The sequence below is a fragment of the Hylobates moloch genome, unplaced genomic scaffold (assembly GCF_009828535.3).
Source record: "Hylobates moloch isolate HMO894 unplaced genomic scaffold, HMol_V3 SCAFFOLD_17, whole genome shotgun sequence".
Lineage (NCBI taxonomy): Eukaryota > Metazoa > Chordata > Mammalia > Primates > Hylobatidae > Hylobates > Hylobates moloch.
In genome coordinates, this window is record NW_026652292.1 from 8,395,490 (window position 1) to 8,419,156 (window position 23,667).

Here is a 23,667-nt window from a genome sequence, read left to right on the forward strand (position 1 = left end):
TCAGTGAGGCAAAACTGCATCTCTGAGCTCAGGATGAAAGAGGATGAGGCAACAATGGTCGAGGATGCTGATTACATCTCCTGAGTACAGGTTTTAAACATGCACACATCTGGTCAACCTCTTCTGATTGTGTGCAAACCTAGGGAGTCACAGATGGGCCCTGATAAGGTCCTGAGATAAAATAGTGGGCTTTATCGGTTTCCTAGGCCCTGCCTGCACACACAAGTACATGGCAGATTTAACATTTTATAAATGACACCCAAATGACCCCTATTTATCATCTGGGAGCATTCCATTTTTTTCTCAAGAATCATTGTATGACAAGATATGGCAAAGCTCAAATTAAATCAACACAACAAATAACCAACAAAAACAAGTGAAGTTTCAGAAGGGCAAATTAAGAACAACTTTTGTTTGTCTGTGGTGTCACACAGAGAAAAGTTATGTCTAGAGTAGATACTCTTTGATGTACATCCCAAAAGCTCTATTAGCACATCTGCAGCCAAACCACTGGTTTCAGGATGTGTACTGTTGGGCCCCTCGGTGGCCATATTGGTTCCAGATGGAGTTCAAATAACATAAGGGCCTTTGTTCCAGGGCTGAACTATTTCATTTCTCCACTGGTAACTTGCACACATGATGGAGTGCTCCATTATGAATGACGTGCAATGCACAGGGGTGCTTCAAAAAATGTACCAGAGAGACTGCTAAAACTCATGGAAGCCTCTGCTTTTAAGTGATAGCAGCAGCATTTGCCAACAGAGTGGTGCGGGTGGGCTGTATTACATTCCATCTTTGTTTATGCAACACCCCTGGAATAAAAAGTTAGGCATTTACCATTATAATTTACCTTAATTATAGTATTTGTCACTACCTGTAATGCACAAAAGAATTATGGTAGTTGCACTCATAGAAGAGGAAAATGAGACACAGGGAGCTTTTTTGACTTGCACAGGGTTACTCCTATGCTGGAGAGAAGGGGAAATATTAAATATCTTACATCAAATACCTAAGGGCAGACTTAAGGATTTCTAATCCACTGCTGCTGACTGCTGGTATTTTAAGAAGGGAACTTTCAAAGAAGAATGAATGTTGTCAGGAACATGATTCCTAACATAAGGAAGCAATGGCTGGGGGCTGGGAGATGGCCTATAGCCCTCGTAAGAGTATTTCAAGCCCTTTAGAAAATAGGAAGGCTCTCTGACAGTCTTACTTGTCACCCGGCCTCTGCTATGTCCAGAACAACAGGGTTAGAATTCATGGCCCCGCCAGGCATGGTGGCTCATGCCTGTGACCCCAACACTTTGGGAGGTGGAAGCAGATAGGTCACAAGGTCAGGAGTTCAAGACTAGCCTGGTCAATATGGTGAAACCCCGTCTCTACTAAAAATATATAAAAAATTAGCCAGGCATGGTGGCGTGCACCTGTATTCCCAGCTACTTGGAAGCTGAGGCAGGAAAATCGCTTGAACCCCGGAGGGGGAGGTTGGAGTGAGTCGAGATCGCACCACTGCACTCTAGCCTGGGTGACAGAGCGAGACTTTGTCTCAAAACAAACAAACAAAAAAGAATTCATGGCCACATTTCCCAAATCTTCATACTTTTGCAAGCTCACTGCCTATTTCAAGGCCATTTCTTTTGAACTTATTTCTTCCCCTACCCACATAATCAGTGTTAACAGTCTAGTGTACTGCCTTCTATGTCTTCCTCCATGTTTCTGCAATAACATACAAACACAGGTATTCAGACACGGGGAATGGAGGTCATTTTACTTTATAATTTGAGATTTTCTCATAATATCATAAAATCTCTCCCAGTTAACCAGGTATGATTTAAATTAATCTTTAATCACATCTGAGACATTCTTACAACCTAACTGACATACAATCTATACTTGATTGGTACACATTCAATATGTGAGATCAATTTTTGGGAGAGAGGAAAGGAAGCAGTAAAAAAGCTTCTATAAACATTCACTATACATGCCCTTATATATGTATGCTGATATTTTTATTTTTACAATCTACATGCCCTCATATATTATATACTGGTGTTTTTCTTTGTCTAGTACATATTCCCGGAGGTTGTAATACTGGGTGAAATAGTTTGTATATTTTTAATTAGGATTATCAAACCGCTTTTCCAAAATACGTAAGTAATTCATGTTTCCATCAGTCATGGGTGAAAGTCCCCTTTAATTAGCGTCCTTACCTCTCGTGGGTGTTTTCTTTTTTCTCTCTCTCTTTTTGGCCAGTCAGAAGAATGATATCTCATTTGAATTATCCTAATAGCAATGGGTAGAACATTGTTTCATCTACTTACTGGACATGAGGATTTGCCCTTATGTGAACTACCTATTCACATATTTTTCAATTTTCTTATGGGCTGCTTGAATCTTTCTCATCAATTTATAAGAACTCTTTGTATATTAGAAATATTAACCTTATGCCTATTGCAGGGATTGCAAATATTATCTCTATCTAATGCTAGACTTTTTAGATGGTTTATGTCATCTTTTAGCACAGTTTAGTTTAACGATAACCAAATTACAGTCGATCCCTTAGGTTGCCAAAAACAAGGAATCAGCAAAAAATTCTCACTCTGCAATTACTAAGATAAAACATCCAGTGGAAGATGAACTTGGAAAAGATCCAGTATAAATAAAACTACATGTTCAAGAATGCTTTCTTAACCTTTGGCACAGATGTCACCTTGCCCCCTCCTTGGCTTATAAGAAGCCGTCATACACCATCATTAACACAGTTGGTCTCACCCTTCGATGCAGATGTTACAGGGTGTTGCTCCTGAATAATTCTCAAACTTGGGCAATGCATTTGAATCGGGAATTTTCAGCTCTAATTGTTACTTTCTGCTGTCCATAGGATGGAGTCTTTGACCCCAACCTAAATATAGACCAGAATTCTGAGCCCAAAAACTATCTCCAGCATCCAGAGAAGAAGCATCATGAAAGGGGAGGAGAGAGTTGTTTATATATAAAATAAGTTGAATTTGCAAGAAAGAACTTTTTCTTTAAAAATTGTAGGTAGTATCAAAGTTTTTCTCCTCTTTACAGATAAAAACAAAAAGCTAACGGAATGCAGTCGACCGAGAACTAGTTTCTTATATTTCCATTGAGGATATCTTTCTCTACGTCTGTCATTTTTCAGAATTTTCCAAGTAATAAAGTCATAGGCTCTTTTGTTAGGTGGCTGGAAAGAGAAATGTATTTGTCATTCTGTCTGATCTTCCTAAGCATTTTTCAGTGTTGTTTTTGTTGCTGTTATCTTGTTGAATTTTTATCAGACTATTATTGGTATCACCAATAAAGAGGATGTTCAATTATGTTTCTAATTCCAAAAATCGTGCAAAAAAATTAATCTTAAAAAGTATAATGGAATCCACTTTTCTTTCACTGACTCCATCTGCAAGCCAGGATCAACTGTAAAATCATTTTATGAAGAAGCAATATTGCAGGGGATTTATTCTCTGGGTCTAACAGACTGCTTGCAAGCCAGCATTAAAGGCCCTGAAGAGTTGATGCAAATTCCACCTTTGCATTTTACTGCCTTCAGTGGGCTCAACATCATTCATTAAAGGACGTATTAGCTGATATCTTAACACCACCACGCAGCAGAGAAGGAGAATCACATAATTTTAAAAATCAGGCTGAGGGCCATTCTGGATGCAGAAGTTTGACTTCTGACCACCTGCTTCCCCACTAGACTTGTTCCAAATGGCTTTCTTGAGAGGTGATTCACAAGTGCTAAAAAGTCACGAATTTTTAAAGTGAGATATTTTGGATTACTTGTAAACTACTTTCCATAATGGCATTTTACCAATGAAATGATCCACTGGATGAAAATGACTTATCCTTAGTTATCTGTTTTATTCCTGAGCTCATCTATTTTGACAAGTTCTCGATCATTGTGCATTACAAATTATGCACAGCCTTTTCACAAAGGCTTCACTATGGATTCTAGGAGCTCATAGCCCACCACTTCTCAACATACAGTCATAAATTCTGCTTTACAGCAGAATACTTCTGCCTCAGGGAATCCTAATGGCCAAATCTTGTTTTCACTAACTGTGAGAAATGTGAGCCTTATGCTTTACATTAATAGGCCAAATGCATTTCTCTTTGATAGAAAATCAAACTTCTAAGCCACTGATAAAACCCTGGTGACATCCTCAGCTTCATAGGTTTGATCCTCTTACAAAAGGTGTGAACAATGCAAGTGAGGTTAACAAAAATCCTTGCAGGGAATCACACATTGAGTGGCTCTCTGGCCTGCATCACTACCTGCTGCATTTTATTAACAGCAGGTCAAAGAGCCTCTCACCCAACACATCACAAATGTTCACAGAGATTCAGTGAGTCAACAAGTATGCCTACTGCAGCTCGAACTGACACTGAAAATATGAACTACATTGACAAAAATTCTCAGCAGGCCTCTCAAACACTAAACTTTTCCCTAGCCCAAGGTCTCTGGGGAAAAAATACAACAATTAAAAGTGCAGTGTGGAGTGAGAACACAGTACAGCAAATTTTTGATGTCAGAAAGTAGCAATTTGATAACTAAGAAAACTGGAAAAATCATGATAACCTATGCCTTACTTTGCCCAGCACCTCCCAAGACTCAACTGGAAAGAGCCTGGCTTTGAGAAGAATGAAACTGCTGATTGTGAGAAAACAAACAAACAAACAAACAAAAAAACACAAAATAAATGCAGAAAGGAACTCACATCAAATATTTCATCGTAAGAGTCTGACCTTATTTCCTATAGCCAGAATCGCATTTTACGATACAACAGTGGAGAATATTGCTACTAAGATGTTGAAGAAATCCCTCAAGAGGAGAATTACCTTTGAGATTTTCTGTCACTTTTAAGATCACTTCTGAAGTATCAAAGCACTACTATAGCAAACGAAATATTATGAGGAACTTTGCCACAGATGCCGATACCTTCCCCAAACATGTCTGAGGCATCTCCCAGGTCAGAGGCCCTGGATTTCAAACATATTGCCAATACATCAATGACCCCCCCAAATACACAGCTCTATTCCCGATCATTCCTCGATAGCGCACACTTGTGCATCTGTCTACTCTCTAGACCCGATGAGAAACGAAAGCCTTCAACTCAAAGTTAACATTGCCCTAGGAGAACTGTTGTTCTACATCTCCCCAGGGCTTCTCTGTCTCAGTAAGTGGTCCACCATCCACTTACTTACTGAGGTCCGAAACTTCCAATTCATTCTTAATTTATCTTCCCCTCTCTCCAATACCCAATCCATCAGAGCATCACAGACTCTACCTCTAAATATGTCAAGCCCATCCACTTTTCTCCCTCTACACTAACAACCCCGTAGTCTGTGCCACCATCACGCCTGACCCCATCACCTGTGAGAGCTTCAAGCTGGTCTTCCTGCTTCCCCTCTAGCTACCCCGGAATCCATTCTCCTGACCCAGTGGTGACCCTGATAATTTAAATGACAATTTGGAAACATAAATAACTCATATCCCACCGCTGCTTCTCCAAAGGGTTCCCAATGCCCCAATAGGCATAGAAGTTTCACGTCCCGGCTTACAAAGCCCTACATGTGCTAACTCTTACCCACCTCTGTGGTCTCAATTCACACCACTGTCCCCTTCCCCACTACACACAAACCAATCCAAAGTCGTCCCCTATTCACTCTCTGTCGCATGAACCCATCTGAATTCTCTTTTTTTTTTTTTTTTTTGAGACGGAGTTTCGCTTTTTCACCCAGGCTGGAGTGCAGTGGCGCGATCTCGGCTCACTGCAAGCTCCGCCTCCCGGGTTCACGCCACTCTCCTGCCTCAGCCTCTCCGAGTAGCTGGGACTACAGGCGCCCGCCACCATGCCCAGCTAATTTTTTGTGTGTATTTTTAGTAGAGACGGGGTTTCACCGTGATCTCGATCTCCTGACCTCGTGATCCGCCCGCCTCGGCCTCCCAAAGTGCTGGGATTACAAGCGTGAGCCACCGCGCCCGGCCCCATCTGAATTCTTTGCATAGCACTTACCACTGGACAATACTTTTTTTTATTTATTGTGAATGCAGTTATTGCTTATGGTCTAACTCTTTCACCAAAAATGTATGCTGCAGGAGAGCCAGGAGCCTGTCTGTCTTGCTTACGTGTATATCGCCAGTGTCTAAAACCGAGGCGCTCACACTACATGTGTTCACACACACACACACAAATACCTAGGGAGGAGGGAGAATGCAAGTTATTTCTCATGATCACTTTGACCGCAATTTTCAAGAAAAACAGTCAGTGTGTGACAGTAACAGTAGAAGCACGATTTCCAATCAGACATTAATTGAAACGACCACTAGCCCTTGGTGACCCCATGCACAGGAAGAGATCTTTCAGGGACACCATTTGTTTATACAGATGTCTGTCCTTGAGGGATTTTTGTTTGAGATCAACCACCAATCATGTATTTTCTGCAAGGAAATTACACAGTGAGGGTGGGTTCCAACCCTCAAAATATTTGCTAGCTCAGTGAAATAAAACCAAAATTCCATTTGGAGAAACCTATAGCTGCTTTACTTTTCATAAATTGTAAAAATAGGTGGGTTTTATTGTTTTATAATTCTTTTCTGTAATAGTCTACCAAAAGGGATCCCTTGGGGACCTTTGGAAAATAAAAGGGATAAAACACATGCTGCATTAAGAAGTTATATATTATCCACCCGGCTCAGCCATGCAGGAGGCCTCAGCATGACCTTGGCAAGTTTCTTAACCTCACCACACTTTGTTCACTCACCTTTAAATGGGGATAATATTAGAACCTGCATGCTTGTTGAGAAGATGAAATGGCATGCATAAAGCAGTGTCTGGGACACAGGAAGTGCTCAGATAATGTAAGCATTATGAATTATCACCAGCTTATTACCAGTGCTTCAAAAAATATTTCAGATTTAGAAATGTTGGAAAATCCACATTATTAAATTTGTATTGTCGGCTAGGCGCGGTGGCTCACGCCTGTAATCCCAGCACTTTGGGAGGCTGGGGCGGGCGGATCACGAGGTCAGGAGATCGAGACCACGGTGAAACCCCATCTCTACTAAAAATACAAAAAATTAGCCTGGCGCGGTGGCAGGAGCCTGTAAGCTACTCGGGAGGCTGAGGCAGGAGAATGGCGTGAACCCGGGAGGCAGAGCTTGCAGTGAGCCAAGATCACGCCACTGCACTCCAGCCTGGGCGACAGAGCGAGACTCCGTCTCAATAAATAAATAAATAAATAAATAAATAAATAAATAAATAAATAAATAAAATAAAATAAAATAAAATACATTTGTATTGTCATTGCTACATTACAAGGAACTGTTTAATGACTTGCTCTGAGCATGTTCAAGTCCTCCTTTGGCTGCAAACACAGATGACTACCGCAGGCCCATGGAGGTGACCCAGGATTAGCTACACTCTATTCTTTCTACAGTTGGGGAACTGGCATGTGCCTGAGAAAAGACAAGAAAAGCTACTCCAAATCAATAAAGTCTTCACAAATCACGCACATGTGATTAGAAATGTTCGTTCTGGGTATATCTGATCATTTAGTAATTGCTCAAGAAAACAATAATAACTTTGTGCATGATCTGCCATAAAGATGAAACATGAGCAAGAAAATAATAGTCAAAGTTAGAAAACATACAAGACACTCAATATTATAATCAGAGAACTGAGTCACACTGTCATAAATCACCTTTTTATTGTTGCTAATATTATGATGTCCCAGAAGAAACTTCCAAGACATTTACAAAGACCTTTTTAACACTTGGTTTATAAAATAATATTAAAAGAATATAGTCCAGTACATAAAACAGAAAGTTATTTTAAAAAATGAAATTGGCTAGGTGCAGTGGCTCATGCCTGTAATCCCAGCACTTTAGGAGGCTGAGGCGGGTGGATCATGAGGTCAGGAGTTCAAGACCTGCCTGGCTAACATGGTGAAAACCCAGCTCTACTAAAAATGTAAACATTACCCAGGCATGGTGGCAGGCGCCTGTAATCCCAGCTACTTAGAAGGGTGAACCTAGGAGGCAGAAGTTGCAGTGAGCCGAGATCCCGCCACTGCTCTCCAGCCTGGGTAACAGAGCAAGACTCTGTCTTGGGGGAAAAAAATGAAATCAACTCCTAGAAAATACTGCAGCAGAATGATAAAGTAAACATATAACTACATATCAAGTTATGTCAAGAAGAAAGGAATTTCAGGAAAATACACAAAAATAATAGTGACTTGGAAGAAAAGAACAGACCTGTCTATCAAAGCATATGTTGGTTCTCTGGTGATGTTTCAGCCTGAGCACTAACATAGGAAACGTGCTGTCCTTCTCCTGCTTTACTAACATTCTGCCTTCTTGGTTGGTGCATCCCTGTGCCAGGTTGATGAATACATCACATCTGCTGCTCATGGCTGGGAACAAAACCAGCAACAAGGCACAGTTATAGCTTCAGGGAGGTAAGGAAAGTGAATGACTGTCCATACTCTGTGTGTGTGTGTATCCACAGTCACACATGTGTATGTAGCACCAAGTTAGTGAAAAGTTTTTATTTAAAAGGTGCTACCTAGGTTGTGGTTTTCCTCTAGTAGGTGGATCCTTGAGCAGCCTACCCCTAATTTGCCACAAATTCATAATTAAGTTACATAGCTGGGTGTTAGTATACTGTTTTACATATAGATTTCAGAGATTTTAACCCTGCCTTAGTGCACCTAATGCAGTAGGGGTTCATCCAATTATAAGGCCATCTCTATCTGTCTCTATATCTATTTATATATAATTTACATACATGCACTTATATAGGTAGATATTCTATCTTTCTGTTTATTCAACTCTACATATATATACGTGTGTGTGTGTGTGTGTGTGTGTGTATTCAACTCTATCTATCTGTCTGTCTGTCTATCTATCTATCTATCTATCTATCTATCTATCTATCCATCTATCCAATTGACCCAGAATTGTGGTCACAGCAAGGCAGATACTCTTAAACATTAGTGCTGTCCTCTGGACATGTACATCCAGATAACTGTGTTACAAGAAATACAATTTCAGTCTTCTGAGCTTGGATCACCCCACAACCTGACAGTCATGCTGTGCTGTGCTATTTTTATGTTTAATATGTACTCCTTGAAGATGATACTATGAAATTCCACTGTAACACTGATAGTATTCAAATGCTCACTTTAAGAAAGGTTAGATGCCAGGAAGGAAGTGATATTGAATCCTACAGTGCAGGAGAGCAGCTACACTGGTTTCGGTCTTGGTGCTATTTGAATACCTCACCTTCCTTTTCTGTTCTCTTCTACATCTCATAGATAACCATTAATAAGAAATGGACTTAGAAGGATCTCACAGTCTTTCCCGTCTTTGGTACACCGTTAGTGATGTTCAGTTATACTGGAAAACAGCGAAGACGATTTGAGAAAGCAGTAAACTGAATGGCCCCAGCTGGACAATATAGGGACAGTCTATAATGGCTACAGCAAATATAATTATTTAATTACTGTAAAATTATGCAATAAACTTCTTAAATTAAATATAGCACAATCAGAAGGCTAGAGCAGCACATTTTATCACACTCTTAAGGACCATTAGAGAAGTTATATTTTACAAAATTTCCATCTGAATCACTTCATTAAATAACATACGTATTCAGTGCTTATTATGTGCCAGAGTGTTAAGTATTGGGAAGACGGATGCAATAATCAAGCCAAGGACTTCACAGTGTGAAAAGGAAGGACTATATGTATTTACAAAATACTACAATGAATCCTACTTTAAATTGCCATTGCAGGGATGTGCACAGGAGTGTGGGGACACAGAGGGGGCATGACTTAATTCATCTGGCCATGGAGAAAGAAGAGAAAGGTTCATGGCAAATGAGACAGATTAGCTGAGAATTGGTGAACAAGCAAATATCTACCCACAGAACGATGTGGGGGAAATTATGCCAAATGCATGAATCTCTGATTGGGGATGGGGAGGAAGAATCCCATTCCTCTTCTCTTAGCCAAGCTCATAGCCTTCCAGCTCTGTGTCCAAATTAGCAATAGGGTATTATTCACGCAATTCAGAAAGTCCCAGAAAAATCCATCCATCAATCCATCAACTCAACAAATAATTATTGACATCTTATTACATCTTAGTCCCTTACCTTGCCTAGGAATGGAGCAGTGAGTGAACAAAATAAGCAAAATCCCTGGCAGGGTAGAGCTTACCTGAGAAGGCGGGGGCAGAAGTTATGTAAAATTGATAAACAAAATATCTCATGTATCAGACAGTGCTAAGTTCTTTGGAAGAAAAGCAATAAAGCAGAGAAGGAAAATAGAGAATAGCAGGGAGACTTTCCATTTTAATCATTTGATCAGGAATATCTCCTGAGAAGGTAAGAGTTGAATAAACTTGAAGTAGGCCAAGGAGCGACCTTCAGGGATCTTCGGGTAAAGAGTGCTGCAGGCACAGAAAGGAGTCAGAATGAAAACACTGAGCAAGGAATGTGGCTACTCTGTTCCAGGGAGAGGAAGGAGGCCAGTGAAGCTGAAGCTGGTGCTTGGGAGAAAAAGATAAGAGAGAGGATGAGGACAAAGAAGGGACACGTGGTGCCTGGCGGGCCAAGTGAGGAAGCTGGCTTTCCATCTGAATAAGGCAGCAGCTGCTGGAGGACTCTGAGCAGAGAGGCTGTCTGGTCATTGCGTGGAGAAAAGACCACGAGGCCCAAGAGCAGAAGCAGCGAGACGGCCGGAAGACCTGAGCACTCACGGGGACCAAGTTGCTGGGAGCTTAGCTGAGGCAGGGAGCAGTGAAGGTGCTGACAAGTGGTAAGATATTGGATATATGTTGAACAAAAAACCAATAACAATAAGATTTGTTGACAGCTGGGATGTGGGGTGACAGAGAAAGAGAATAATCAAGTATTATTCCAACTGTTTCAGCCTGAGCAAGGGGAAGACTGGACTTCCCATTAATAAAATGAGGAACTCTACAGAAGGACATGACTAGGGGTTGTGGGGAGGAGAAAAGAGCTCAGTTTGGACATGGTTAATTTGAAGACATAAATTAGACATCCAGTTGTGAGGTTAAATAGGAAGTTGAGTATATAAATAATTCTGGAGCTTAGGGATAGGTTTTGGCTGAAGATAGACATGTGGGAGTAATTAGTGTGCAAATGATACTAAAGCCATGAGACTGGAAGAGATTGCTAAACGGTGAGAATGGTGGGAAAAGAGACAAGGTACAGACACTGAACCTTATGGGACTCCAGTGCTTGAATGGCAGGGAGATGACCATTTGAGGCTAACATGCAAAGCCCAGAGATATGAGGTCAGGCCAGGGAAATGGAGCATCCTAAAGCCAAGTAGAGAAAGTATGTGAAGGAGGTGGGAGGGGTTGATGGTATAAAAGCTGCTAACTGTTAAGTATGACGATGACTGAGCCTCGACTGCTGGATGTAGCAACATGGTGGTGATGGGTGATCTTGACTGGGCAGTGCTGAAGGAATGACTGAGGGATCAGACTGGGCTCAAAAGGAAATAAAAAGGCAGAAATGGAGGACAACAAGTACAGGCACATACTTTAAACAAAGTTTTTTTCTTTTTTTTTTTTTAGCAAAGGGGAGATAAATGTATTATAACTAAAGAGAAAATTAGAGGCCACAGGTCAAATTTTCTTAAGATGATAGATGTTTCCATTCCTATTGGAAAAAAAATAAACAGCATAGAGGGAAAAATAAAAGCTGATTATGTAGAAAAGAAAGGAAATAACTGCTCAAGTACTGTAAGAGCAAAGGAGTGGGATATAGTTTGGCCAAACTAGGGTTAAGAGTTTCCATCAGAATTAATCAGTGTCCACTAGCTGGGATATTGTGATTGGCCCACTTGGGTAGGTACCTCACCTTCAAAACATCTTGTAGTAAGGAGGTGGCCTGCAATGGAGAAAAGAGGAACAGTTCTCAAAAAGTATGTGGGCCCTGAGCTGTGATAAGGGTACCCCAATTTATATGTACTAAAAAAAATCTGAGCTACAGTAAACAACTTAGATCAACCCACTGAATTCCTCAGCACTGGAAATGTAAGTGCACTATTCTTAGATACTGTTATATGAAAATGTGGTGGTGTTTACTTCCCAGAATCTCCCAACCAACTTCCCAACCTTTGCTTTTTCTGCTTTGGTTTAACCAATAGTGGTTACTGCTCAGGCTTTAAACAAAAACAAATGAAGCAAAATGACTCTGATTTCTTTGTGGCCTCGGAGGCTCAAAAAGACACAAACACACACGAAACCCCCATTAGCTTTCCTAGATGAAGCATGAACTGATTAGGTTTGTAGCCCTGCAGCTATAGAGGCCTCTCCAATACTCTGATCTGGAAACCACAGGGCAGGAAAATCCCCAAAGTCCCATGAAATCCAAAGATCCAAACATGGGGTCATTTCTATGCCCTCAGGAAAGTTCTGCCAAAACAAAGATCTTACACACAGTGTAATTGAGAGGGCAGTATCCTTACGTGCACATGTAAATCTTCAAATCCAAGCAATTAACCCCACACACATCTGCCCCTCTAATGGGTGTCTGAGAATAAACAGCACATGTCAATCCCTCCCAGCCTCACTCAATCACGAAACTAAGAAAAGAAAATGAATTCTGAACTTCACCACACAGCTGTGATTCACAAATATTTACAGTAGCCATAAAGCTGGTGACCTTCAGGAAGATAACACACTTGGCAGACATTCACCTAAACAAAAGAGGGGAAAAGGCCTAAATCTCAAACAGCAGAGAACAGAGAGAGAGGCAAGATTTCCCAAGTTCCATAATGGGGAATTTCAATGCATTCTAATGGAGATAATGGAAGCTGACAATTCTGTCAGTGAACTTTGGTAAGCGGAGTGAAATGCTTGTGACAAAACAGATCGGCTCTGCACGGACCTTTCTGGATGGCCTCACAGAGATTTTGCATCAGGCTGACTACACAATCAGATGGGACTCAGGAGTGGTGTCTACAGCCCTGTATTTCTGACATTATTAAGAATGACAGGCTAAACCTTTATCCCAAATTACAACCACTCAGCACGTTTAAGCAAGTGTGTACCTTGTATCAACAATATACATAGAGACGCCCTGAAAATATCACAAAATTCCTATCAGGAAAGTGGCACCAAAAGAAACACTGTCAGCAACTCAGCAGGCACATTTTTTTTCATATTTAGTCTCTTTGTCTAGTTTAAACCCCTCATTACCTATTATCACACCCAAACCTATGTCTTCTCACTTTCCTTATTTTATAGCCAAGAAATCCAGCAAAATCAAGAAAAGTAAAGACTGAGAGCTGAGTCTTGGTCCAATCTGTCCACAGTCAGGTGCTTATCAATCTCAAAAAGCAAGATCTAGATTCAATCTTTTGGAACTCCTGCCCTTAACATTATTGTATGCACATCACAACAAATTAATATTTTACATCAGTGCTCGAGATCGCACCAACGAGGACATCTTATTTGTGATTTGACCAGCCTTAACTTGGTCTTTGATACCCACCATATGTGATTTGACCAGCCTTAACTTGGTCTTCGATACCCACCATGTAACATTTAATGCAAACACCTTAAGTTAGGTACGAGAATGAGCCAAGAAGCAAAGAACTGTGATCAGGATTTAATCATGGTTAATGTAATGGGTTAAGTTCTATAAAATTTTTAAAAAATGAAACATAGTTGTTAAAATATAGGCATAGGTTGTATAAAATCTTAAAATAGAAAGTTACCTTCTCCCTAACAAAGAAGAATGAATAAAAGAATGAGAAAATGTAAGTTGTCTGGTTCTAAACTAGGTCTCTATTTGTAGAAAAAAGAAATGCATATCTGGGACTTTCTACCACTTGTACAAATATTGTCCGAACATCCACAATAAATTAAAATTGGGGATCGATTTTTTTCATTAAAGACAAAGAAAGGCAGAATAAAACATTGAGAAGATTTTAAAAAGCAAAACTATATTTTAAATATCTGTTCCTGAATTAAACAGTTAAATATTTTTAATAAGATCAGAAGAAAGTAAAGAATTTTTTGTTCCTTTTTTTTACTATTCCCATTTTATAGATGAAAATGTTTTGTTTAATTCCTAAGCACTGATTAAAATCATTATCAAGAAAAAATCTGACATCACTAAAATAAACTTATTTAAATTTAAAAGGATAAAGCAAACGAGCAAATGAAATAGGGGAAAAAACAGTGACAAATAATGAGTTAATATTCTTAAGTCTTAAAATCTGAGAAAAATGTTGAGTCTCTATAGCTAAACAGTTATAAAATCTGGACAAATAATTCTCACACACGTTTGTCTCTGTCTCTCTCTCTCTCCCCTCCCCCTTCCCTCCCTCCTTCTTTCCTCCTTTCTCTCTCACCTCCTTCAGAGTAATGCCTACTTATCACTTGAAAAAAAATTAGCAAAGTAACACAATGAGTAAAAAGTAAAACATATAAAAAAAGAATATTATCAAATTGACCAAAACAATTAATAATAATACTCAAAGTTTTTGAGTAATGATACTCATATTTGTTTTGGCAAAATAAATTCTCTGGCATATAAATGAAGTATAAATATCTACAATACTTCTATAAAGCCAACTGGCAGATTTTTAAGACTCGCTGGGTTTTATGTAGTAAATTAACTATAGCTCTTCTGAGCTAATGAATTAACCCTCAATTAAAAGAAAGGATTACAATAACAATTGCTATTGTTTTTGAAGCATGTACTTCATGCACCAAATACAGTGACCTGCACAAAGTGAGAAAGTAGGATTGGAACGCAGGTGTATGAAATCTTCCATCACCCTTTTCATGTTCATTTCAGCATGGTTTATGACTTTTGTGAACTGGAAGCAACATATGTTCCGCAAAACAGAGCAGGAAATGACATTACAGTGCCTTTACACAATAGAATATTACATATACGTTAAAATAAGGTTTTTTTTTTCAATTTGCAATAATATGAGAAAGTATGTAGACGCGAAAAAGCAGTTTGCAGAATTTTATGTCTAGTATTAACTCTTTAAACTGCTTATCAAAAATATTCCATAAAAGACTACATTAAATGCTGTCTGTGATTGTCCTCGATAGAGGCATTATAGTTGAATTTTCCTCTTCTTTTATATATTTTCAGTAATGAGCATTCACTACATTAATGCACTTTAAAAATTTTTTTAATTGTAAAAATAATAATACTCCTGAAAATCTTACTGACCACATGGATGATAAAGTGCAAACACCTGTACTCCAGAGATAATCTCTGTTTAGAGTTTGGTATATATTAATATATATTCTAGGAGACTTTATAATACACATGAACTTGTGCATAGAGATTGTGTGAGTCTGTGTTTATTTTTAAGACGAATGGGATTATATTAAAGATATTATTCTGCAATTTGCTTTTTCAGTTAATAAGGAATCAAGGATAGTTTTCCATTACTTTTATGGTCAGAATTTTATTTTTTATATCATTGCTATTAAGGTGAAGCACACTTTGCCATGGCACATGGAATAAGTACCGGGGCCAGTGGCTCCTTGACAAAGGCATGTCTCCAAAACTTCCACTGTATTATCAGGCTCTTGAGTTTGCTGCAATTATAGATTTCTAAGAATGCATGAATGAATGAGTACGGTAGTTCCTTGCTTAAATTGCTTAAAGAAACACAAATTAATTGGCCTTTCAATTTTCTTTGCCCATCTTTGTAAATGGTATAGTAGAGTCAAGTATGCCTTTAAGTATCAGAAGTATCCTTTTGTAATAAAAAAGTAAAATTTAAAAAAATCATACCACAATTTATTTATGTGGCAAAGGGTATTGCCATGTTATTTCATGATTTAACTATGTCAATCCTGTTCAAACTCCATCTTTGCTCATAATAAAAGAGGGATATTCAAGACCAGAACATTCTTGCTCAACATAATTATCAGACAGCCCAAAATAATTGCATGTTTACCCTAATATATATAAAAGGCAGCATGTATAAGGGTGCAAACTAACAGTGTCACATTTAGAAACTATATAAAAACCAAAGTAGGAAATACCACCTAAACTTATTTCATAAATGAGTTATATATACCAGCTTAACAAAATATCAAGAAAATAATATTTATCAGGCCCTAATTCGAGCAAAGCTGTAATTTAGGTGGGACTTAGACTAATACATTTGTGGCATATAGATTATGTCAAACAATAGAACATCAAATGTCCTTATTCTAAGGGGTAAGGTTTGCAGTTACAATAGACTTCATTAAAATTTGCTTATAATTAAAATCCAAGCATCCAAGATAAATTGCATTGCGGGACTAATACCTACTGTCCACTGAAACACTCTCATTCATTATACTATGAGGTCTTCAGCAGTGTAAGGGTCATGTTAATCATAGCTCAGAAAGCTGCTTAGCCTGGAGGCCAAATCCAGCCTGCCACCTGTCTTTGTAATAAAGTTTGATTGTAACACAGCCATGCCCATTCACTTACATACCTATGACTGCTTTCTTACTGCAACGGCAGAGTGATGCAACAGAGACTCTATGGCCTGTAAGCGCTAAAATGTTTTCTCACGCTTTTTAGAAAACGTTCGCCAATTCTCGATTTAGATTACTGTTTGAAAAACTGATTTCTTAATATTTGTTCTGAGCTTCTCTGTACGGGTCTGAGTAATTCCAGTAAGGAATAAAAAATAATGTATAACTGTTCTTATTCTAGGGAGGCATTGTTAGTGCTAAAAAGGCAGCTTTGTGTAAAGGTTAAGAAGATAGAATCAAATCCCAGCTCTGCCTCTGACTCACTGCAATTCTCAGGCAGATTACTTAAGCTCTCTGTGCCTCAATTTCCTCATCTTTAAAACAGTGACCCAAGAATACGATCCTGAAAGGGTTGTTATGAGAATTGAAAACATCTCACTCAGCACAGGGCCTGGCACACAATGAGGACTTACATTAGCTAATAACTCTTCCTATCATATATCATGATGACCACTGACCATCCAAAGCAAGCCAACACAGGCTCCATGTGGCCGTTCTTCCAGCTCTCAGGTGCTGTGGTTCTCCATGGGGGAGGGAACGGGAGGTTCCGGTTAAGACACTATGTGAACCTGAATCTACGTGGGCTGGAGAAAGATACAAAATGCAGACCTCCATTTCTTCTTCTGCAAAATGTAAGGACGACATAGGAGAACCTCTCGTCTCAGCTGAGCACATCTACACATCTATACAGAGGGCCCAGCTCTAAGACCCATTTAGCCTCCTTCCTCATAGAAGAAGCCAGGGACTGGGAACTCATAATCCAAGAGCAGGAATGGTCACCAATTATTCAGAAAATCTCTGGATTATCTGAAATCAGCAAAGTGCTTTGTGAATGGGGAAAATATATAAGCCTGTCCACAATGAGATGGTAATTTAGTTACGGAGAAAAATAAATAAGTTAATAAACAATGGTAGTGTCTTTGCAGTGACTAGTATATGGAATGAAATTGTCACTTTCTGTCACTTTACTTGTTCCTCCCCTACACCACTAGTCCTCTATCCCCCTTCACCCCTTCCTCTCTTCTAGTCTTCCCAGAAGGTAGCAACACCTAGGTCTAAAGTGCTTAAGAAAGGCTCCTGTGAAGCCAGCATTTCTGAGCCAGCCTTTGGAAGATCCAAACAAGCACGACTGGTGGTGGGAACAGATCATTGTGAAGAGGGGGGTCAGTCCCTACACTGTCCCAGGGCCACAGGAAGGAGGAAATTGTGTGGAGGCCTGACCGGGAAGATCCCTGAGAGTATCATGAGAGGTTTAGGGCTTACCCAGCAGGTGCAGGGGACTGCAGAAGGTCCAGGACAGGAAGTGAGATGACAGTGGTATGCACTGCAAATAAGTGAGGGGCAGAACACAGAGGTAACTGCAGGAGACAAAACCGAAACCCAGTAGGCAGTCACACTGGGGCGCAGAAGACGCTAAGAAGCATCTAAGCCGTTTCATGTCTTCAGGTTCCTGCGTGATGTAGCGGTGGCATACGCCCACAATTGTTTTACTTGAAAGATTTCTCTATCTGAAAGCTTGCTCATTAACTCTCATTTTTTTTTTCTTTTCTTCTTTTTTTCTCTGAGATGAAGTCTTGCTCTGTCGCCCAGGCTGGAGTGCAGTGGTACAATCTCAGCTCACTACAAACTCTGCCTCCTGGGTTCAAGCGATTCTCATGCCTCAGCCTCCCAAGTAGCTGGGATTATAGGCACGCGCCACCATGCCAGACTAATTTTTGTATTTTTAGTAGAGTTGGAATTTCACCACGTTGGCCAGGCTGGAACTCCTGACCTCAGATGATCGGCCTGCCTCGGCCTCCCAAAATGCTGGGATTACAAGTGTGAGCCACCACGCCCAGCCTACTCTCATTTTTAATAACAGAAGTAAAGCTCACAAGCTGTCAAAATATTTCAATCTGTAATTTTTTTGGTTTCTTCACTTCCCATTTAGATGTCTCACTTACCAAGGAGAGAGAGGATGGAGGCCGCGTTTCCTCAGTCATGAATCACACTGACTCCACAGCCACGTGGGCACTCCAGCCCAAGTCTCACACACCAACACTTCAAAAAAGAAAATAGAGAGATCCTGTCAACCCGTTTTAAAAGACGATGTGGCCATTGGTCATGAGTTCTATGAAGTTCCATGAAAGCCCTGAACAATCAGAGCAAGCTGCTTTGGCCACGTAGGAATAGACGGTGGCGCAGGCCAGCTTGGCATCACAATCGTGCTACCCTACTTCAGGATCATGTGCACTGATGGATTCTTTTTCTTCAGAAAAGGAGAAATAAACGTTTAAATGCTGTTACCAGATGAAATAACTATCATGAAACATCCAAAAGAACCATTATTTCAAAATTATCTTAAGCAGTCTGAAATTATCTAAAGCAGTCTGAAAATGAAATTAAGATTCATTATATGAATTTATCCATTCCATGATGACTCATTCCATTTTTGGGAACACGTGGTACCTTATACAATGCATTTCAAAGACAGGAGATAAAGGCAGTAGCACAAGCTCTGCTAGAGATTTGAGTTTGTATTTTTATTTACATATTAATTTATTAGGTGCACAATTATGAGGCTTTATAGGAAAAAGAATGATACATTGTGAAAAACAAGCCACTTTACCAAAATCAAGTAAAGCTGTCCAATCTTGTCATTCAATTTAATATACAAAAATCCTGAAGATTTGATATTGTCATTGGATGCAAAGATGACCACAAACCGCTAGCTTCCCTAGAAACATATATGCCAGGAGCTGAAAATATAGGTGACTTTCCATCTATGATGCATGGGAGAAATGTGTTCATCACCAGTGAAGGACGCCTGTGACTTCAAATACTGCATTTCAGGGCTCATGCTTTTTTCTGTTCTCTTCATTCATCTGGTTTCTCTCTACACTTCCCAGGTGGCAGCTTCTGGCTGCTATAAATGTGAAACACCCTGACATTCTTCCTCCCCACCCTGACGAAGGGAAAATGGGAGAAAGAACTTCCCAGAACATTCTGGCTGTCCCTCTAGGCAGTGATTCCCACACAGTCAGCTTCAGTCATGATCCAAGGCCATCTGCCTGCAGAAAATGAACTGAACGACAGCAGCTGGAAATTTATAAAATTTTATACCTGCTGAAGTGCCATTTCGGAAGCCCTAGGGTTCAGAGGCCAGGGAACAGGACAAGGTGGCACTGCCTCTCCATGAGTCTCCCTTCCTCCAGGACAGACCTTTGGTATATTCATGGGAAGCAAGGGGGTGACCCCAGGGCAACACACTGGGACATGCCTGCCTGAGATGCCTCAGCAGCCCAGGCACCCTCACATTGTGCAGCACAGCCAACCCTCCAGTCCCAGCAGAGTCCTCCAAAGTCCGCGACATCATCCTTTGGACAGGACAAGGTGCAGATGCAAATCCTTGAAGCCAAAAGAGGAGCCAGGGAAGCACACTCGTCTCAGAAATATTCCTCAGAGTGGCCAATTTCTTTTTCATGACATCACTAATATCACCTTTGGGTGTGGCAACAAAATATGTTAGTTGAAACTTCTTTATTAAATGGCATGTTTGAATACACAAGCTTCCTCTCTCCAGTCCTAAAATCTGTTTTACAACAATTATTACTAAAATGTCCTTGTAGTTGTTTAGATCTGAGTTGAAATTTAAGTAATAAAGTTTGACAGATCCTCTGGTTACTGCCATGAATAGCTGGCAATTTCTGTAAGTTCCCATGTCTCAGAACTACATTAAAAACAGGGCTAATAGGTCTCTTGCCTCCCCTAGTGAGGTCACAAATGAGCTGATGTGACCCCTCAGCTGGACAGCAAAACCACACCTGCAGAATATGGGTCAGTCTCTTAAATGACAGAGACTGGGGCCAAAAAGAACATTGTAAGAATTCACAACCAGAGAGCAAATACTGCAGGAAGAAGATGTCCCTGCCGAATCCAGCATGGACAGCCCACAGCCTGGACTGCCAGACAGTCCTGGTCCAACCAACAGACTCCAAAACCCAGCCCCTTCCTTGTGGAAAAGCAATACCCACAGGACAGAGCTCTCTTGGCTTGGGGGAAAACACAGCTTCCTACAGAATTTGATGTCTAAACAGGGAATCAGTTCCAGCAGCAGGATTCAAGGGTGTCCACCCGAAAGGGTTGTTACTGTGCCTGCGTTTACATAAATGGTGAAAAAGATATTTTACCAGCCTGGTGCTTGTCGGCCAAGTGAGCAGTATCGGGACTTTCTACTGAGGGTCAGCCCTTGTCTGGGGAAGACAGGGTGTTCACCAAGACACTCATGTGTGCCTGGGAGCATGCACTCAGGAGCAGAAACAACAGTGACAAAGCAGAGGCCTTGAGTTGGAGCCAAGCTAGAGGAACAGACGACGATTCTTGCAGGTCCAGAAGCAGAGTCCCCGTGTCCTCTCCCAGCAAGGTCATAAATTAGCCAATGCATTAATCATAAATCACTGACATATTTTCTAGAAAACTGAGAAGAAAGTCAAAAGGTAAAGAAACTACAAAGCCCCAGAGGCTCACTCCAGACTGGAAGTTGGAAAATTTTTAAGCGACAATTAACTACCCATTTAATAAAAAACTGCTTATTTTTTATAAACATAGAAATTTCTCTATTTGACTCAATTTCATATTATTCTTATTCTTTTCTCTTTTAGCTTATCATTAACCTTGGTACAAACAACCTCTGAAATCCTCTGAGTCATAATTTTCAGAGTTCTGCCTCTTAAAAAATGCCACCATGAACATATATGTGCAGAACTATCTTGACAACACTTTTGATTTACAAACAGTAACTGTTTCCCAGAAGTTTTGCCCCGTGGCCACCTACGCTCTTCAAATTGTCTCTAAATGGAACTACATGAAGAAGATTTAATATCAATTATAACTTACTAAGTGCTCATCAGCACATGACTTTCTGCTAAAATATGCAACCTTTTCCCTGCCCAACTTACTCAGAATGAGGTAAGATGTAGACTTAAACATTATTTTGGAGACCAAAGGTGAGCTGACTGGTAGCCTTTATCCTGCAGATACATGACAGAAATTAACATTCCAGGCCAGTCTTATGAGCTGAATTTATAAACCGTACAACAGTAAGATTACACTGGAAATAAAAATGGACAAGACCACCTGGCATCAGAAAGTTTAGTGGAGTGACGAAAAGAAACCCTAAAAGATACAGGTTCAAGAAACCTAAGAACTGTTGAGCCAGCATTTCCCAAAGGCAAGAATTAGACCAGTGGCCATGGCATTTAATTGACAGGCCTCTCATCATCAGTCCCTCAGTTAATCACCATGCACAGTACAGCCCCATGGCCACACATGGTGGATGCTTAGAAGAAAAAACAAGAACCTATTACACTCTCAGGAGCTCTCTATACGATTTTTCTGCTATGTAGTTCAGTACATACTATGAATTGGAGGAAAGAGAAGTTACTTATGGGCAGAAGAGCCAAGGAAAAGATTTCTGAAAACGGGAAATGTGATGTGGGCTCCGAGGGACGAGGAGGAGATAAGGAGGATATTAAAAGAGAAGGTGAAGTAAGTTTTAGTGGGTGCATTGCAGGTGAAACAAACAGTAGATGAGGGAGGAACAGCTAAAAACCATCAGGTATAAGAGAAGAGCCATTTAGGCCAGCACCATGGTGAATTAAAACATAAGTTCCTGGTACCACCCCTGGAGTTGGGTGGAAACCCCACCACAGAGCCCACCAAGATAAGAGTTTGCAGGAGGGCAAACTGAACGAGATAGGTGAAAAAAAGCAATTCCACAAAGGTAAAAATCTGGACTGCAAAGCCATGAGAATCACAGACAGAAAGCTGGCCTCATGCTCAAGTCCCTGGAGGAAGACAAGGAAGTAAACAGGAGGGTGGATTCCAGGTGGGAGGCCAAGGAGCAGGGAGGGTGGCATCAGGAGGGTGTGGAGGCAGCCAGCATCGGCTAGCAGGAGCATGTGCCACAATGACTACCTGCAAGATCACTCACATGCAAGGGCATGGAGAGCTCAAAAGAGCCACTTCAGACAGCTAACAGTGGGAAAAGTAGATGACACACAGATTGTAGGGAATGTTAACATGAGAAAGAAATGAGACTTCATCCAAAGGAAGGCAGAGTCACTGAAGGTTCAGTGGGATGTCAGGATGAGCAAACTTTGGGAGGGTGAATATGGCAGCTCTGCAGAGGTTGCACAAGACAAGAAGGGGAGAAACTGGGATAAAAAGCTGCCACCAGAGAACTACATGTATGAGGAGAATTGCAGTGAAGGATGAACCTGGCCCTTGCCAAGCAAAGGACTTGCCCTTGCCAAGTTCCTGGGAAGTCACCTCTAAGACCTTAGAATGTCCTGCCTGATGAGAGACTTTGTTTTGGGGGGGCTTTAGGCCACACAGATAGTCTAGGCTAACTATGTGGTTAATGGCTGAGGGCTTGGGCCTCCCTGGATTAGTCTGGCCATGTCTATGTGGTCAATTCTCAATAAAAACTCAGGACACCGAGGCTCAGGTGAAGTCGCCTGATTGGCAACACCCCATGGTATGTTGTCATACATCCTTGTTGGGGAAGAAGCACTGTCCATGTTTCTTCACTGGAAAGAGACCATCAGAAGCTCGTGGGCAGCCTCTCCTGGACTCCAGCTATGCACCTTTTCCACAGCTGGAGTGTAAAGGGTACTGCTGTACCCTTTGACTGAGATCAACCATAATCACTAATACAACAGGTTTTATACATTCCTAGAGTTCTTCAAGCAAATCATTGATCCTGAGGGTGGCCATGAGCCACATGGCAAACAGTCAGGGGACCCCACGAATCCCACTAAGTGTGCAGCTTGGGCCCTAAACATCAACACTTAAAACCCAGGCACAACAAATGGCATATCGCATTGGAATTATTCACAAAGAAAATATATTCCACATTCCCAGAAATATATTAACTATCTAAAATAGATTTTAAAATACGCTAAATAGACAAAACGTCATAGTCCATTTTTGCAAAGAATCACTTATATAGAAACATCAGTCTATATAAGTGTACTTACTGAGGAATGAATGTTCTTGACTTTAGGGCAATAACCTAAATGATGAAAATCAGAATTTTCTCAGTAGGAATGAAAATA

At 40.5% G+C, this 23,667-nt stretch overlaps 1 protein-coding gene across 1 annotated transcript in view; it reads right to left on the reverse strand.

Moving 5' to 3' along the window:
- Positions 1-23,667, reverse strand: part of SEMA5A (semaphorin 5A) — a 509,156-nt gene that overhangs the window by 381,376 nt on the left and 104,113 nt on the right. The window contains exon 2 of the mRNA XM_032135528.2: positions 18,514-18,610. The gene's annotated coding sequence lies outside the window, so the exon portion shown is untranslated. The remainder of the gene's footprint in view (positions 1-18,513; positions 18,611-23,667) is intronic.